Consider the following 18516-nt stretch of genomic DNA (forward strand, 5'->3'; position numbering starts at 1 on the left):
GAGGTGGGAGGGGGGATCGGGATGGGGAATAAGTGTAACTCTATGGCTGATTCATATCAATGTATGACAAAACCCACTGAAATGTTGTGAAGTAATTAGCCTCCAACTAATAAAAAAATTAAAAAAAAAAAATAAAATAAATAAAAAAAAATAAAAAAAATAAAATGTGGCCTTTCACAGAGAGTATTTGCAGCTCACTATTCTTTTTTTTTTTTTTTTATTAGTTGGAGGCTAATTACTTCACAACATTTCAGTGGGTTTTGTCATACATTGACATGAATCAGCCATGGAGTTACATGCATTCCCCATCCCGATTCCCCCCTCCCACCTCCTCTCCACCCGATTCCTCTGGGTCTTCCCAGTGCACCAGGCCCGAGCACTTGTCTCATGCATCCCACCTGGGCTGGTGATCTGTTTCACCATAGATAATATACATGCTGCTCTTTCAAAACATCCCACCCTCACCTTCTCCCACAGACTTCAAAAGTCTGTTCTGTACTTCTGTGTCTCTTTTTCTGTTTTGCATATAGGGTTATCATTACCATCTTTCTAAATTCCATATATATATGTGTTAGTATGCTGTAATGTTCTTTATCTTTCTGGCTTACTTCACTCTGTATAATGGGCTCCAGTTTCATCCATCTCATTAGAACTGATTCAAATGAATTCTTTATAACGGCTGAGTAATATTCCATGGTGTATATGTACCACAGCTTCCTTATCCATTCTGTGCAGCTCACTATTCTAATCCTCCAACTCAAGTCATCCCATTTCAGCCATCTTCCCCAGTCCTCTGAGACAAAGTTACTTCTCTGGCCACACACATCCCTGGTCTTGTTAGGGGAAGCACACTGATTGAAACCACCCACCCTGGCCAGGCACTATAGTAACAATTTGCATGAGTTGTTTTAGGACAGGAGGTCCTGGTAAGCAACAGGGAACTAATAAGCCTCCACCAACTGGAAGAGTTCGGGAAAGGTCAAAAGGAGACACCACCTGTCCGCCCAGCTTCCAGAATCCTCTCTGGCATCCATCTTGGCTGAACAAGGCGTGCACCACCAGGAAGAGCTCTGAGTCAGAATGATTGGCTAAGGACAACCCGGAAACTAACCCCATCACCATAAAACCCAAGACTGCAAGCCATGAGACAGAGCTGTTCTCCTGGGTTCCCTTACCCTCCTGCTCTCCACCCGGCTGCCCTTTCCCAATGAAAATCTCTTGCTTTGTCAGCACATGTGTCTCCTCGGACAATTCATTTCCGAGTGCTGGACAAGAGTCCAGTTTCGGGCCCTGGAAGGGGTCCCCCTTCCTGCAACAGTCTCACCTATCACTCGGCTATACAGAAGCATCTCTACGCCTGCCTCCCTGCTACACTGTGTGAGCACCATGCAGGTGGGCATCAGCTCTCACATCTTTGAAACCCCAGTCTAGGAGGGCAAATACCTTCAGAGAAGGCAGGCCCTGAGGGGCGGGGGAGAAGAGGCTTGAATGGGGGGACTTTGGAATCTCAGTTCCCAACAGTAGTCAGGGAAGGGAGAACAGAGGGCTTTAGAGATACATACATGCTGCACACACCCGACATGGACAAGTGTACACCCCTCTGTGCACACAGCTATGCTCACATATATATATACTTTTGAATAAGCCAGTAACTCCACATACCCATTATCAGCAAAGTACGAACTCACACAGACCATTTGGGTCTTCAGACCTGTGAACTAGGACTGCCACCTGCCCTAACTAATCTAAGGATATTGCAGCCATCAAGCCATCACACTACCGCCACCCCCAGTTGGTGAGCCCCGAGGAACTCAGGATGGAAGCAGGATGCCCACCATCCAGCAGTCAGCTGCCTCAGCTACCCCTGACAGTGCACCCCGAGAGGACACAGGGTGAGAAAACAGAGGACATTGGCCCCAGATAGCTGAGGTGCATATCAAAGGAGTGACCTCAGGGGGCCTGGACTTAGCATCTTCCTGCTAATTGATTAACATGAGATGGCTTGTTTTCTTTAATGAACAATAATCTTTTGATGTTCTGATTATGTGGTCATTTTTTGCAAAGGCTCCTGTTTATCCTGGCTCCCTCAGCCATGCCCACCTCCTCTTCAGAGCAGTCCCTCAGAAGGATCTGAGAGTCCTGTCTCCTGGGCTTGAAGTTCTAAGACTGTCTGTCAGATAAAACATAAGTCTCAATTTTTAGGTTGTGCATTTTTTCTTTTTCAGTTGACACACCTCAGCCTTACATGTGTCTGTTTCATGACGTCTTAAATATAGAGACCAGGGGTGAAGGATGGATTTAGTTAGCTTTCTGATTTCATGTTGTTCTCCCAGAAGTAGACCCTAAAGACAAGGACTTAGGTGAAAATAGCTTATTCAGAAGGTAATCCCAGGAAGCACAAGTGAGTGAAGAGGAGAAGTGAGACAGAAAAAAAAAAAAAAACCACCCAAAACATGGGGCAGTAATGAGCAGGTTATCATTGTGGGCAGCTGGGGTTTGATCCCACAGGGTCAGATGGGAGATTTGGTAGAATATATTGCAGAGCTGTCCCACTTAAAGGGTGAGGAAGGGATATTTATTGTCTATAACTCTCGTCTCTCAAGGGTTGCTGGCTGTTCTTTGAGCATGAGCTCCCTCAGCAGACTGAGCGCACTCCCATGGGGAGAGGAAGTTCCCAGGCTGACAGCTGCAGGGATGAAGAAGCCCACAGTTCACTGGGAATGGTGAGTGCTAGGGCATCTAACCCAAGAGTCAGAGAGCTGATGCCAATCACCGTACTGTGTAAGCAGGGGTAGGTGATGCATGGCTTATCCATAATTTTCCATTCCATCTCCTCACTCTCCCCTTCAGAACCTCAGTGAGTAAGTTGTTGAACCAGGGACACTAGAAGGAAACTGTTGCTCTAATTCAGAAGACTCTACATTTACTAAACAAAAGTTATTCTTAAATTAAGTGATACGACTCTTGGTCAATTTTTAATTAAAAATAAAAAGGATGTTTGAGCATGCACCATTAAATAGAATTAGGCAATTCAGAAAGCTATGCCAACAGGCAGGGTGGGATTAGATACCAACAGTCTAACTCAGTTAAGCATTCCAGTTGCCTCTGGAAATGTTTTTTGGGTTCTCTAATTCCCTTCCAAAGAAGCAACCAATTATATAGTTATTCTACCGTTAAGAAAAGGATTAAGAGTATGAACTAGTTAATGCTGCTTCTAAACCCCTTTAAAGGACTTAGTCTTTCTAATGAAGAATGCTTTGAAAATACCATTGGCTTCAAATGTATTTGCCTTAATGTATCCAGGTTCCTATACGTATTCTTCATTCATTTATTCAACCATCTTCTGAGCCATTGTTAAGAACAATACTTCTTTGAATTAATGAGTATATTGCAAACTTGCCAAGAAGCCCAGAACTGACAGAGGAGAGAGACTACAATCAAAACATTACTTGTCCTTGTGATAACTGCATTAATGGAATGATAAATAATTTGTGTGTAAAAATGAAGAGGGAGCAATCAGGTCAGCCTAGAAGACTGGAAGGCTCCACGGAGGAGATACTCAAACCAGATCTAGAAGGGTACAGAGAAATGAGTAGCGGCATTAGCAGAGGAAATAGCATAGATGTAATAGAAACCTACTGGTGCATAACAGATTATCCACAACTTAGTGCCTTAAAGCAATGATAAACATTTATTATCTCACAAAGTTTTTGTGGGTTAGGGAGTTAGAAGCTGTTTAGCCGAGTGATTCTGGATCCATGTCTTTCATGAGTTGGCCATCAGGACGTTGGTTAGGCTGTGGTTATCTAAACGCTTGACAGGGGCTAGACGGTCTGCTTGCAAGACGGCTTGGTCACACTGCTGGTGAGGAGCTGCTGGCTGTTGGCAGGTGGTCTCAGTTATTCTTCATGTGGCTCTCTCTATAGGGCTACTTGCTCGCAACATGGTAGTTGGCTCTCCTCACAGCAAGAAGTAATATGAATAACCAAGGCCTTGAGGGCATACAACGTCATTTCTGCTAGATCTATTGGCTACACAGGTCATCCCTCTTCAACTGGGGAGGAGGCTACATAACAGCATGGATACCAGGAGGTGGGGATCATTGGGGGCCATTTTGGGGACTAGATGCCATAATGCACAAAAGTAGGAAGTACATCATCTTTCAGGGAAAGGGAAATGTTGATGCCATTGGAATGTATTGTTAGGGAAATAGTTCAGTTCAGTTCAGTCACTCAGTCATGTCCAACTCTTTGCACCCCCATGCACTACAGCATGCCAGGCTTCCCTGTCCAACACCAACTCCTGGAGCTTGCTCAAACTCATGTCCATCTAGTCGGTGATGCCATCCAATCATCACATCCTCTGTCATCCTCTTCTCTTCCCACCTTCAATCTTTCCCAGCTTCAGGGTCTTTTCCAATGAGTCAGTTCTTCATATCAGGTGGCCAAAGTATTGGTGTTTCAGAGAAATAGTAGCAGGAGATAAAATCAGATGGTAATTTAGACCAAGAAGGTTAGACAAAGGAAGCCTCTACACCTGCCGGTCTTCCTCTCATCTGTTGGGACCTGGACTCAGGAGCCATGGGTATCCCTAGCAGAACTGGATTCTCAGCAATGAGTCCCTCACTCTGAACTGGCCTCCCAGAGAGATCAAAGAGCTTCTCATCTTTGAGAGGATCCAGACTAGTTTTCCACATCCTCCTGACCCGCCTTGTCCCAGACCCAAATTAAGTGGTTAAAGGCCCAGAAAACATTGACTTCTTCCCTCTATTTTGAATTTCTATTCCTACATGGTCTGATGACCTGTCTTGGTTTGGAATGATTTCAAATCCTGTCTGCAATGAGTGGAATAGCAAATCACAAAGACAGTCTCTTTGGGCTCACGTAGATCTGGATGTGAATTCTACTTTAACCCTAGTCCCTGAAAGTGGATATTCCCTCTGACTTGCTTTCTCATGAGCAAGGGAATAACAGCTCTATGTCATGGGCTGTTGAAGGAATGAGGAGAAGGAGTGTAGGGTCTGGAAACCAGAGTTGCTTAAACTTAGTGCAGAGACAGGGACAACTAAGTTCAAGTCTAAATTCAGAGTTTTGGATCAGGTAGAACCACGTTTCCTCCTCTTGGCATGAGAGTAAGAGGCAAAGACAGCAATGGTGCCACAGCTAGGTCATGATGCCTACTCTCTCCTTTCTTCTTTCCCTTCCCCCACCATGTCTTCTCAACTTCCCTCCCCTATAGGCAAACCCATAACATTGATAAAGGAAAGACTTGTGAGCATTTATGGGTGGCTGAATGTTCTCACTGACCTGTTATTTGGAACCAATTAGGACAAATAGCCAAGCAGGTCCATGGTACAGAAGGCATTTTTCTAGATACTATCATTTCACTGAAGTATATTTCCCTTTTCTGGAGGCACTGTTGTTGTTAGATCCTCTCGGCACCCATGCTCAGATGGAGTTCACTGGTTGCTCCTGAACATAGGAGCCAGTAGTCTGGAACATGTTTGGATGTTCAAAATGTGAATATTGGGGGAGGTGGCAGACTTCAGTGGCTAACATGCCAACAAGATGGCTCTCATCTTCAATCAGTCACAAAGTTCTTTCTTCTTTGCTCCTAGCATGACCCCATGTTGTAGCAGTGAGCTTGTAGGTATCATAACTCTTTTTGCATTTGAGACTCATGAGTTAAGCTCACCATCTCAAAGTGTGTAACTATGACTTATTTACTTCTGCAGTACCAGTATTCCGGAGAGTTAGCTGGAGAGGAGACGAACTCAATGAATATTGACCACCTTGATCAAAGATTCAATAACCCTGTGTTTTCTTGATCTATCTGTAGTCGATATTGTGGACAACAAATGACATGGCAAGAGGATCCCCACTCCTACCTACCTCTCTCAGTGAAGACATTACTAATCAACTACTGAAGAAACCAAATGTGACTCAGAATCCTTCTCAACACAGCACTCCAGGCAGCCACTGACAGTCTTCAGAGTAGGTGAATGAGCTTAAAGCGCTCTTTCATTTTTAAGTGTGGAGATCAAGGCTACATTTGTCCTTGGCTACAAGATCTGTCAACCAAGCAATGTACCGCACCAAACCAACATCCAGGTTGCTATTCCTTTCCCAGAACCAACTGTTGGACTAGATCGATGTATTCATTTGGGGGCGACACAAGCTCAAGCTTCAACATTTATAACCCGATGAATCTTCTCATTTCCTTTTCTGTCACTTCAGACAATCATGGATAGGTCACATGTGGAAGTATCATGAGGGACCCATTTCCCTTGGGCTCTGTGAGAGTCAGACGCAAGGAAGGCAAAGGCATGGAGTGGCCATCCAGAACGTCTCTAAGGCGAGGTGGAGGGCAGGGGGAATGAACCCAGCACACATGGGCTCTCCCAGAGGGAAGAGGGAGCACTAAGAAGGGAGATCGGGCTTCTCTCAGCTCTGCTAAGCTGGAGTCTTAGATATTTTGTGCCGTGGACCCTTTAGGGGCCTGATGAAGCTTGTGAGCACCTTCTCAGGATATGCTTTTAAACACGGAAAATACATGCAAAGGATAACAAAGGAAGACAATTATATTTAAGCATAGTTATCAACTAACATAACTAATGTGAAGGTACATGTGCTTCTTTAGCAGCTTATCAGTAATGAGACTGGGTATTAAATCTAATTATTACATTAATTTCAAAGTAGTAAAGAAAAGTTGCAGGGGAAAGTTTCAGATATATCTGCATCCACTCTGCTCTTGTTTGGAAAATCCCACGGGCAGAGGAGCCTGGTAGGCTGCAATCCATGGGATCGCTAAGAGTCGGACACGACTGAGCGACTTCACTTTCACTTTTCACTTTCATGCACTGGAGAAGGAAATGGCAGCTCACTCCAGTGTTCTTGCCTGGAGAATCCCAGGGATGGCAGCATGGTGGGCTGCCGTCTATGGGGTCGCACAGACTCGGACACGACTGAAGTGACTTAGCAGCAGCAGCAGCAGCAGCATCCACTCAGATAAGATATGAAAATGTCTATGGCTCAGGTTATTAGCAGTCACTGAAACAGCTAGCACTGTCCTGATTTGCCTATGTTCCCAAAGGAAACAGATACAAAATTGTAGTTAGCAGTAAATTAAAATAAATATGAAGTATTTTTCCATCCATGTTCATGCACCACCCCGTCCCCCCTGCCCACCCCACACACATAGATCCTGTCCATAGACATCAGATTAGGGCCCTGGCTCTAGGGAAAATTACAGGAATTTTTTACAGAAAAGGGAGATTTTAAAGTTGGAAATTTTGATGCTTTGTTTGAGGCTGATCTTTTTTTTTTTTTTTTAATTCAACATTCTCATGTTACCATGGGACTTATTTGGCAGGACACTAATTGCTGGCTTGCATGAATATATTCCCTATTTGGGGGAAAAAAAAACACTATAAACAAATGTTACTTAAGAAGAACATTCTTTGAAGTTGCTGAGCTTGTCACCCTGGGAGACCAGGTAATCTCATTATCTGCTCCAACACCAGCTACTGTCAGGGCTGAGCTCTGTCTGGGCGTCTGCTGGAGCGGATGAAGCTGTTATCTCTGGCCCCGCAGCCGCCGACAAGTTACTTGGGGTGGACATAGCTCCAGGGCTGGCTCCCATCTTGCCAGAGCAGAAAACGCCAAGTCCAGGCCGTAAACATCCCACTCCATTTTCCATCACCCACAACAAGAGAAGTGGTCAACAAAGCCTTCACTTCCCCCACTGCCTGGGGAGATCCATGGCACCCTGAGTGCTTTTTGATGGTGTCCACTCTTTCCTCTCTTCCTCTGTTTTCAAAGCCAGGGAGCATAGCATCTTTAAATCTCTCTCTCTCTCCCTCTGATTCTGACCCTCCTGCTTCCCCCTTATAAGGACCCTTGTGATTATAACAGGCCCAAATAGAAAACTCAGGATAATCTATGCATCTCAATATTCTTAGCTTAATCACATCTCCTATGTTCCTTTTGCCCTATAACAACACATTCACATGCTCTGCGGGTAGGGATGAGGATATCTTGGGGGGGCATTATTCCATCTAACCCACAGATCATGTTATAAGCACCATTTTAGAGGGGAGGAACTGAAGCTCAGAGAGGTGAAGTGACTTGCCTAAGGTCACACAGCTAATAGGATGCAGATCCAGGATTCACCTTAGGGCTCTAGCGTTCCCAGGCCTGTGCTCTGAGCTGTTACACCACATGGCCTTTCTAACTGGGAACCGAGGGAAACCGAGTTGAGCTTTCAAATGTGTGAAAAGGCTCAGAGCAAAGGACAAAGAAATCCCTGCAGAAGCCTTATAAACTATAAGACTGTCCCTTAGGTGTCAAGATTTCCCCTCAGTATGGCCTGTGCTTTTCTCTCAGCAGCCTGGAGGCATAGACAAAGCGGACGTTTTGGGGTCAAGTCCAGTTCCCTGGCTCCTCAGCATTTGAATCAGGCAGGTCATGTCAAACCTCAGGGGCTTGGCTGTCCCTGTGGAGAATGGGTGTGGTGGTCCTGTGGGGGTTATGGCACCGACTTAATGCTTGGCTGAGAAAACAGATGCTGTAATAGTTCACACTGTAGCTGTCCAATGGGAATATGACATACACTCCCTCACGTATTGGATAATTAACACCAGAAGAGGTAAGAATGGAGACGCTTTCCATTCTTCCCCATCTCAGAAACCCAGAACTCAAGGACCCAGGGAATCTTCCACAGAGAAAAGGAAGTCTGCAAAGCAGTTCATAAGACACAGAGGAGCAAATACCTAAAGGCATTTAATCTTGGCTCCTACTTTTGAGGTCCATAAATAGAGATGCCGTTCATTGAATTTCAACAGTCATTTCTATAGCTGTTCTTTGCAAAGGTCAAAAAAAATTTCATTTCCCATGGCTGTCTTAAAAATATAGAAACACACACCACACTATGTCTATTAAGCTGCCTGCTGGAATTGGTGCAGGGAAAAGTAAGCTCCTGGTCAGCACATGTACATGATGAGAAAAGTCATCGCCATGGCCGTGCCGCTTGAAGAAATGAGAATGCTTATCGTTTCAAGTGAGGACATTTTGACAAGATTTCCCTTAATATACCCTCAAAAACGTTCTTTCCTGACATTTGAAATGTGTTGCCTGTGATCCTAGCAGTAATGGTGGAGGCCACGAGGCTAGGTATGACCCCCACTGCTTTGTCAACGAACAAATTGGCTCACGGGGGCACCAGTCTCTGGACCCAAAGGTGACGGTCGTGCTGCTCCTCGAGCCAGCTGAGGTGTGGCGTCCTAACCTGGAGTCCCCTGACACCACTGCGTTCCACAGTGATGAACAGAATTGCATTTCCATCACCAAAACAACACACAGTCACTCTACCCAAACTAGAGAATACAGACCAAGGCAACAGCTCACCCAAACCTGTTATTCTAAGTATATGCTTGTATGAATTCATTCAGTCCTCACAACGGCCCTATAAGAAGGACTCTTATGAGCCCCATTTTATGGAAGAGGAAACTGAGGTACAGATTCAACCATTCTCTGTATTAGACCACTTTCACACAGTGGAGTCCTGTGGGAGCACTAGCAGTGATGTGGGAGAAGAATATTTAATGACATGGGCATGATAATCATGGCCACCAGTTGTTCAAGCAATGAATGTTCCCAGGACACAGGGCAGGGAGAAGACAGGGCTGAAATTCAAACTCAAGCAACCTGGATCTGAAGACTGTCATCTTAGATCCTGCTTTAGGAAATTTAGATCGCTTGCAGTCTGAAAAGGACCATGCATTACACATTGACATGAGCCCTTTCACACCTGGGACTATGATGGTATATGTTATGCACTGAATGGTTCTGTCCCTCTAAAATGCATACATTGAAGTCCTAACACAGCCCTCTTCCCCCACTGTGGGATGGTACTGGAACATGGGGCCTTTGGGAGGTAATGAGATTTACCTGAGGACATGAAGGTCCCTCTAGTGTCCTTATAACAAAGAGAGGAAAAGGCCAGAGCCTCCTCTCTTTGGGAAGATGTAATGAGAAGAGCCCCATCTGGGGCTCTCACCAAGGCCTGAATTGGCCAGCACTTTGATCTTTGACCTCCGGGCTCACTCCGGAGACTGTGAGAAGTAAATTTCTGTTGTTTAAGCCACCTGATCTCTAGTATTTTGTTATAGCAGCCTGAATAGAATGAGATGATGATGATGATGACGATGTGTGTGTGTGTGTATTCAAACAAGAATCATAGCCGATGTGGTGTTCTGCAGACTGCTTGTTAATATGCTGTGAAAATCTCTCCATATTATCATATGTTCTTCTACTACATCATTTTACATGATTTAATGGAAGCCCAATGGAGGAATATAGCTCAATTTATCAGACAGATCCTCAGTGGTTGGACACTCAGTTTAGCTCTTTAAATAAATCCAATAAAACTCCCATAGGTGGATACTTACACACCCCCAATGTAGATTATGTAGAACTGCTTAGGCAAAGAATACTAGGGGCATTTTAAAAAGTCATTTGATTCTTATTGCCAAAATACCTGACAAACAAATACAGCCTGTTTGTATTTCCATACTAAGGCAGGAGAGAGCCTTTCTCCAAGAACTTTTTGCACCATGTTCTAGAAGCCACCTGGGCTCTGTAGCAGAAAGAAGGCCACCTGGCAGGCACTGAAAGCCCACATCTTAGCACGAACGCTGCCTCAAAACTCCACCATGTCCTGCTTTCCTGTGTTGAAGACAGTCAAAATTGATTTCCTCTGTGAGGTTGTCATCTAAACAAATAATCAGTAATTTTGATCCTCATACTGGGGGGAAAACACATGCGCTTTGGAGACAGGTTGACACAGGGTCACGTCTCGGCGACATTAAGTGTCTCCATCACCAGGAGTACTCACCCGCCTCGTTAGTTGTTACTGACATTATATTGAATACAAAATACTTAGGAGAGTGATTGACACATGGTGACAAACAAAATGGGCTCAAGAATGTCACTCCAGTTTATTATCATGGCCCTAGTCTCAAATTCAGGGAGGACAGCAAAGGACACTGGGAAGCCTGAGAAAGTTTCCACAAGTGTCCCCACCCTGGTCCAGGATGTCTCTGTTTGTCTTCTGGTAGCTAGAAATGTCTCATTTCTCCCTCTGAGGTTCCTTCCAAGCCTGGAGAGACAGGATAAGCGCCTCTGTCTGCTGACTCTCCCGACTCTAGCTGTGCCCAAGTGAACAATTCCATCCGGGCTCCAGATTCAGCTCAAGGAAGATCTCCCTCAGCTGAGTATTCTTCCCTCCCCACCTCTGGGTCCTCTGGCAGAGGCGGGTCCTCCCTGCCATCAGGGGTCTGACATAGAAAAATAGTCATTCCTAAAGGCTTCATCCAGGATTTAGTCTATAGCTAGATAGCACTTTCTTACTACTTTTCGATTGAAGTAGTTGTTTTAATTATTGAACCAATTTTGAGTTTAGAATTCATTAACAAGTATCTGAAATGATCTGTTTCTTAATTGTTTGGAAATGGACTGCTCCTGCTAAAAAGAAAAAAGAAATCAGACCAGTCATCTATGACCTAGTTTCTTTCCCTATAATCCAACTTCAAGGGGGTGATTAATCACTGTGACTCAATATTTTGAGAGAGAACCTCCAGATATAGATACACGCATGCCTGCAACAATCAATAGTTGAAGCTACTGCTACGTGATCACTCCGGCCAATAATTTAACAGATCAGGGCTGGCCAGTGATAGCCTGCGGGCCAAGTGCAGGCCATTGACTATATTTTGATGGGCCAAATGCAGGCCATTGGCTATATTTTGATGGCTCTCGGGCTAGAAATCTTTTTTTCCAGTTTTTATGGTTACATTTAAAATGGTTATATAAGTACCTGCACAACAGTCTCAATTTTACCTCTTGGCCCACAAAACCTATACAATATTTGCTATTTAGCCTTTAAAGAAAAAGTTTTCTGACCTTTCATCTAATAGATGATTCTATACTTTGAAGTCTCATTTTTGAATGTGACATCATAGTGCCATAGATCTGATCAAGCTGATCAAGTCTTCAGAATATCATGTTTAATAATATCAATGAATTGTTATCCTATGGAGAAGTTACCTCAAATGAGCTACTCCCTTAAAACGAGACTGGAAGAAATGTGGATCCCAGGCATTGTGAGGTGTCACTGTGTCTTGAAATGAGCTACAGCTAGTTTGCCTTAATCTAAGTGTTCTAACCTCTGTTCAACATCCCTTAAAATGCTTTGCTGTGGGAGCACCCCAGTCAGCCAGTGCCTAGCTGGAAGCTGAGCCTATTAAAGGCAGGTATAAAATAGCTGCTTTTCAGAGACTCTCAATCAACTCTCCTTTCCTTAAATGATGGCTGTTCTCATTATGGTTGGAGCAGAGCTTTTTCCTGTTTTCTTCACCAGTTCAAAGCCAAAACTTAACTAGACATTCTTTCTAAACTGGAAGGTATCTCTCCTACCAGGATTGCTAACATGGACAGGATTTAGAAAGATGTTATTTAAATACATTGGGGAAAAAAAATCTGTCAATGAAGCAACACTTGCCTTAACATGCTAATCAGAGCTCTTGGTTGATAAAGAGAAATAAACTGCTCTCTAAAAGAGATTTTTTTCCAAAAAAGGAAAAGCTCTTTAGCTTTTTAGGGTACTTCATGCAAAATAAGATGGAGAGATTTAAAATTACAGAGAAACAGAAGTAGTCTAAATTCATCGTCACCCTGCATTTTGTTATTTTTACCATATAAAAAAAAAAAAGGAAAAAGCTTAGAGAATCAAACATTTGTCAAATCTAAAAAGTTGAATCTCTCTTAACAACAAAGTTAAGTGTCTTTTGATTTAACATGTGCTGAGTAACTCCTGATTGTCCGGTACTTTAAGGTACCCAAGGACAGAAGACACAAAACAGGCTGTCGTTTATTGACCTCTTTAACAACCTGCAGAGTTTAGATTCAAGTGGTAACTCTTCATCTCCCCTTGATGAGGCTGGGAATCTCTGTAAAGCAGCTCATCATTCACCAAGCAGCCTCGAGTCTGCCTCCAAAATGAGTGCTTCCCCACTGACCGCCTCTCCTGTAGCTCATCCAGTCTTCTGTCCAAGTCACAACTCTGGAAATGCTGGGCTTACTGCTTAAATATGGTTGGCAGTATTGTAATAGGGAAGAACAAATCTGACTTTATTTTGTACCTGTTCCTTTTTGCTTAAACCTTTGTGCTCGGTTGCCTGTGCTTAGTCATGCTGGCTCTGCACCTTTGTAAAAGAATGTAGCCTTACAGCCTGAAATATACAGGATACTCAAAAGCTCTGACCTTTAAGAGTCCATTCATGTAGAGGCAGAGAGCTGCAGGGCAGAGAATCAGGTTTGTCTTGTTGGAGGTTTACAGGGATGTTGTGACCTGACCCAGGCGCACAGCTACAAGAACAAAGGATTCCTACTAACCACGCCTCTCCCTCATCTTGCCTTTAAAGGTGTTTTGCTGAAACCCATCTCCTTGCATGGTCCTGCAATAAACCTTTCTCTGCTCCAAACTCCAATGTTCAGTCTGTTTGGCCTCTTGGTGTGCCGAGCACATGCACTTGTGTTTGGTAAAAGTTTACCATTTAGACTAGGATATATCCATTAGCCTTAGGATGGCATTTGGAGTCTTGGCAATCTTGTACCAACTCCTTGCCATTTTCTGGTAGCTCTCCTTATGACACCCTGAAGTCCCCAGTCTCTCCTGGAGTGGCACATGGACATACCGCTATGCTGTCGCTCATGCTGTTCCTCTCCCCATGGTGCCCTTCCCTCAGCTTCCTCATTGCAGAACTCCATTCATGCATCAAGTCTAGTTCAAATAGCACATGTTTGTGTATATGTGTTCTCACTGCTGGTTAGAGGTGGAGGTAGGCCAGCAATCCATAGAGTCCAAAGCCAGCACTCATGAAGTCCTTGCCCCACGCCTCTCAGACCAGCTTTTAGTTGAGGTCATGCTAGGTGATGAGACAAAGCCCTAGCCTTCATGGGTTGATTAGGCCAACCCTGGAGGTCTGGGTGGTGGTGGGGAATGGTTAGGGTCACCAGTAGAGTTCTGAGATTCATGCAGGTCTCCTGCTAGAACTCACCCAGAGTGGGGAAGTGGAGCTGGCCCCAAGGTAAGACCCTGCCCTCCTGTCTCTAACCCCATTGCCATCAGCAGGAGGCTGGCATGCTTGTAACTGAATTTCAGACCCCAGGGCTCAGCATCATGCCTTATGAATGCCTCATTCTATTTTATTTGCTGTCACAACAGAGCAAGTGGGTTTGATTCACATAGGATGGTTCACCATCTGTGTTTCATTTGCAAGCATAATATGTTATTTTTAAAATAATAAGACAATTTATTTACATTTACTCCCCCCTCCTTTATTTTCTCAGCAGCAAGTGATATCAAAAAGGGGGAAATGATCCCAACAAAAATATTTGTGAGTAAATGGCTCACAGAAATGGTGAGGATTGCTACTATTAAATAATTCTGGTCCCACCCACCACAACAAAGAAAGAGAATATTCCTGTCAGCATGATTGAATTGTGTATAATTACTGCCAATGTTTTAAATATGATGATAATGAGTAAAATATTAACATTAGATCAGAGCAGCCTCTGAATGTTTTTTTCATGAGAGTAAGACAACTACCTCTAGCTTTCATTCAAGGCATGGGAGAAATGCAATCCCTTATTATTATTATGATTTTTCTCAGGCACTTTGACCTGATTCTGGAGATGCAGAATGTGGTGATGGTTTAACTGAGACTGTCTTGACCAAACATATAGTTCTCTTTCAACTTGCAGCTACACCTCCAATTTCACTGACTATTTTCATATGATGTTCCCACTACCATTCTTCAATTTTCCTCTCTGACATATTTAAGGACTCCTGAGTCTCTCATAGCAAATGCACTTAAATCTAAAAATAAGTCCTTATGTGACACCATGGGAAGAAGGAAGGAAATTCTCTCAGTTTTCACATTTGGCCCCTAAATTGGGGGCATAATAAAGTTTCAGAAAATCCCTTATCACTTGAAAATAGAAAATAAATTACATTCAGAGTTCCAAGATATTTTATTGTAGGTACTTTTTTTTTTATTGGCAGGCTATCACTTTCCTTAGATTATCTGGAAGATAATACATAATAGGATAGAGGCGAATTCAAACAAAGACAGAAAAGCGCTCAACTCAAACTCCTTGAAAAGACTAATGATACTTTCACAATGCAAATGTTAAGACTGCATTTTAAGGGCCTCATTTGGAGACTGCCATTTGCCAAAAAAAAGCAGCATGCAAGAAAAAGAAAACAATCCCCCCCAAACTGACCATTAGCTACTCTGAGTAGTTACAAATTGTGCTGGCTGTGTTCAGAAAAGTTGGCAGATTTCAGCTGATGGATTCCAGTCTAGCAGCCAAGATGATCAACTAAATAAACCATTTATCAAATGTTAGGGACCTTTATCTGATTTTATTTTGTAGTGCAGCCAGACATAGCTTAAAAACATAGACAGATCTGTCAGAATGAGGGGCTGAGTATGGTTATAGAAAAGAATAAAACAGTGCCCCCAATGAACCCAATTTCATTTCGTTGGATATATGGTCCTTATTTTCTCCAAACATTTCCCCAAACATTTAAGCAAGAGACCCAGATCCTCATGACCATCCTATCTACCAAGGCATTCTTGGAGCCTATTGCAGTTCCTCACACAGGGTAGATATCAGGCGAATAAACTAGATTACTGGATGATTACACAAGGGCAAGAGTAAGCTATCAACTAAAATAAAATCATTTCTTCTGTTTATATATATACCCCTGCGGGATATGGATCTTGCAATTCTGAGGTAATCTGTTAGCTATTTATTCATGAATACAAACTGAAGGAACATAATAAGTCCTTCTATTCCTCTTTATCCATCTCTCTCTCTATTCATCCATCCATTCCTTTATCCATCTATCCCTCCATACACCCCTTTATCCATCCATCTCTCTGTCCATCCCTTTATCCATCTGTCCCCCCATCTCCCATATATTTATTAATTGCTCCACCCTTCCATACACCTCTTTATCATCCATCCAACAAATCTTTGCTGAGTGTCTTATTTACCTGGCATCACATATGTTTGGCAATGGGAATTCAGAGATGGGACAAAGATCCAAGATCTCTTTCTTTAAGAAGTGTATATTCTGGATATGGTTTCAGAAAAAGTAAATAGAAGAGCTTGTAATGGAAAATACACTATGTTTTCAAGTCAGACTTGATGTCCATTAACATCGAGCTTACAGTAAGGCAACGAAAATACATGGTCACTGCAGCTGCTCTCACAACTCAGCTGTGAATCTAAAGAAGTGCAATAACCCAGCCAAGCATCGGCAAAAGTGAAGAGGCATGTCTTGTGGAATGAAGTGAACATGCTCTGCACAATCTAGGGAGACTCTGTGATGTGTGAGTGGAAAAAGACCTTGGGGTCCTGCTGGGGTCCTCTTTGAGAATGTACTAGATGGAAAATTAAAACGAAAATTTTACATCATATCAACTAAGCTCGAGTCAACCCTCAGACTTCTGGAACCTCCCCACAAGGCAAGGGTCAGACAGGAGCAAACCACTTGTGAAATCTCAGGGGCCCCAGCTCCAGGAGTCTCCATCCCATTTGTTTATACTCACAACGTTCAGCACTCAAACACACCATTTGAGATACTGTGAATGAATACATGGTAGCCACACGTAATAACAGTTACAGTCATATCAAAGTTTGTAGGGGTGACATGAAATATTTTCTTAAAAATAAATGGTGTTCTGATCAGTTTTAAGTGTTCTGCCCAGATTGTCCAGAAGTAGAATTTTGAAACCATACCTAAGACAGGATGCCTTCTCAGAAGGTCTCCAGAAATAACAAACAATTCCATAATCCTGCTATGGGAACTTACATACACATGAATCTTAGGAAGAGCCTAGTGAAAAGAAAACACCGCAAACTGGAAAACACTGATGGGAAGTCTGACGCGTGAGTTCTGTCCCTTTAAAGATAAATAACTTAAAGGCACATTTCACCCTTTCAGCAGACTTGTGCGGGGGAAGCTTAGCTCAGTACTAGGAAACAGACGAGGCACGCCTGAATTCAGGGACATTTCTTTCCTTCAGATTGTACCCATGTTGCCTGGATCAGCACTGCTCTTGAAACCCTCACAGAAAAGTGACACTTTTCATTCATTTTCATTGACTTTCCAATTTCTGTTAAATTATGTTGATCTTTTTTTTCGTTTTCGGACAAAATGTTCTTTTTTCTGCTTTCTATTTTTGATGAAAAACCATTGCATGCTCCAAGTGACAATCACATTTTCAATGCAAATTTCATTCTCTCCCTCCCCTTCCAATAATTCCCCATTTCCAGCTTCAGATTCCCACCCTTCACATGTAAGATCTTACTGTCATCTCCAACTCATTCTTACTAATATATCAAAAACATGCTTAGGAGTTTTGAGAGCACTGAAACTGCAGTAGGCAGTGGTCAAACAAACATGCAGGTGATCAAAGAATCTCTGTTCTCAAGACATTTACTGTCTAGGCAGGTGGTGCCCACTAGAACTTTCTGCGATGGTGGGAACAGTCTACCTGTGCCCTGGTCAGTACAGTAGCCACTAGCCACAAGGGGCTCCTGAGCACTTGAGATGCATCTGGTCTGATGGAGAAATTGATTTTTGCATTTTAATTTCAAGAATGTCAATTAAAATTTAAATAACCATGTGTGACTAGCTGTTACTGCATCAAGTCTAGACCAAGTGGAAGGGGACATTCGTTAGAGAGAAACAGGAGTGTAAAGGGGTGCATGGTGGGTGCCAGGTGAGGCTGCGGGTAACAGCAGTCAGACTGGAGGAGCAAGAGGCTGTGAAAGACCCGGGGCGGAGCCCGGCTTCCCTGCGAGGTGGGCGGGTCGTGGGCGGGTCTCACCTAGACTCTCAGGAGGAGCTACAGTGAAAAAAACAGAAAGGAGATGAGAAGGCATTTTTAAATCACAAACATGGAAGGGAAAATGCACAGGAGCCTGTAGGGAAACCCAGCGCTCGTCCTGGGGCAGATGGGCTTGCAGAAGTCAAGGGTGACTGCCAGGGGACAGGCCACGGGATGATGTCCTGCTGGGAACAAGGGATCCCAGGATGGGGGTGGATCTGGGTGGTTGATGATGCAGAGCACCCCCAAGTGGGTTGGCATCTTCCTGTGTGAAGGGCCAAGAGGCTCTCTTATGGAAGGGAGCCTGGCCTGCGGGGGGCTACAGGGTGGCCCTGGAACTCGGAGAAAGGCCAGGACCAGGAGGCATGTGCAGCGGGACGTAAGTGGGCCAGGAACAACACCCTCCTGAGTGGGCAGCTCCCCCACAGTCACAAGCAGTCTGACTGATCGTCCATGTATGGAAACTGGGCCCCCAATTCCCAGAATTTCTGATTTTCAGAAAGGCTGGAAATAGGAACTAAAAAGAAAAGAAATATAAAGTTGAAGTATTT

At 43.7% G+C, this 18516-nt stretch overlaps 1 protein-coding gene across 2 annotated transcripts in view; it reads right to left on the reverse strand.

Moving 5' to 3' along the window:
- CDH13 (cadherin 13) overlaps window positions 1–18516 on the reverse strand; it is a 980233-nt gene that overhangs the window by 206750 nt on the left and 754967 nt on the right. The gene's annotated exons all lie outside the window — the stretch shown is intronic.

This window comes from Cervus canadensis, chromosome 18 (assembly GCF_019320065.1).
Source record: "Cervus canadensis isolate Bull #8, Minnesota chromosome 18, ASM1932006v1, whole genome shotgun sequence".
NCBI classification, from domain to species: domain Eukaryota; kingdom Metazoa; phylum Chordata; class Mammalia; order Artiodactyla; family Cervidae; genus Cervus; species Cervus canadensis.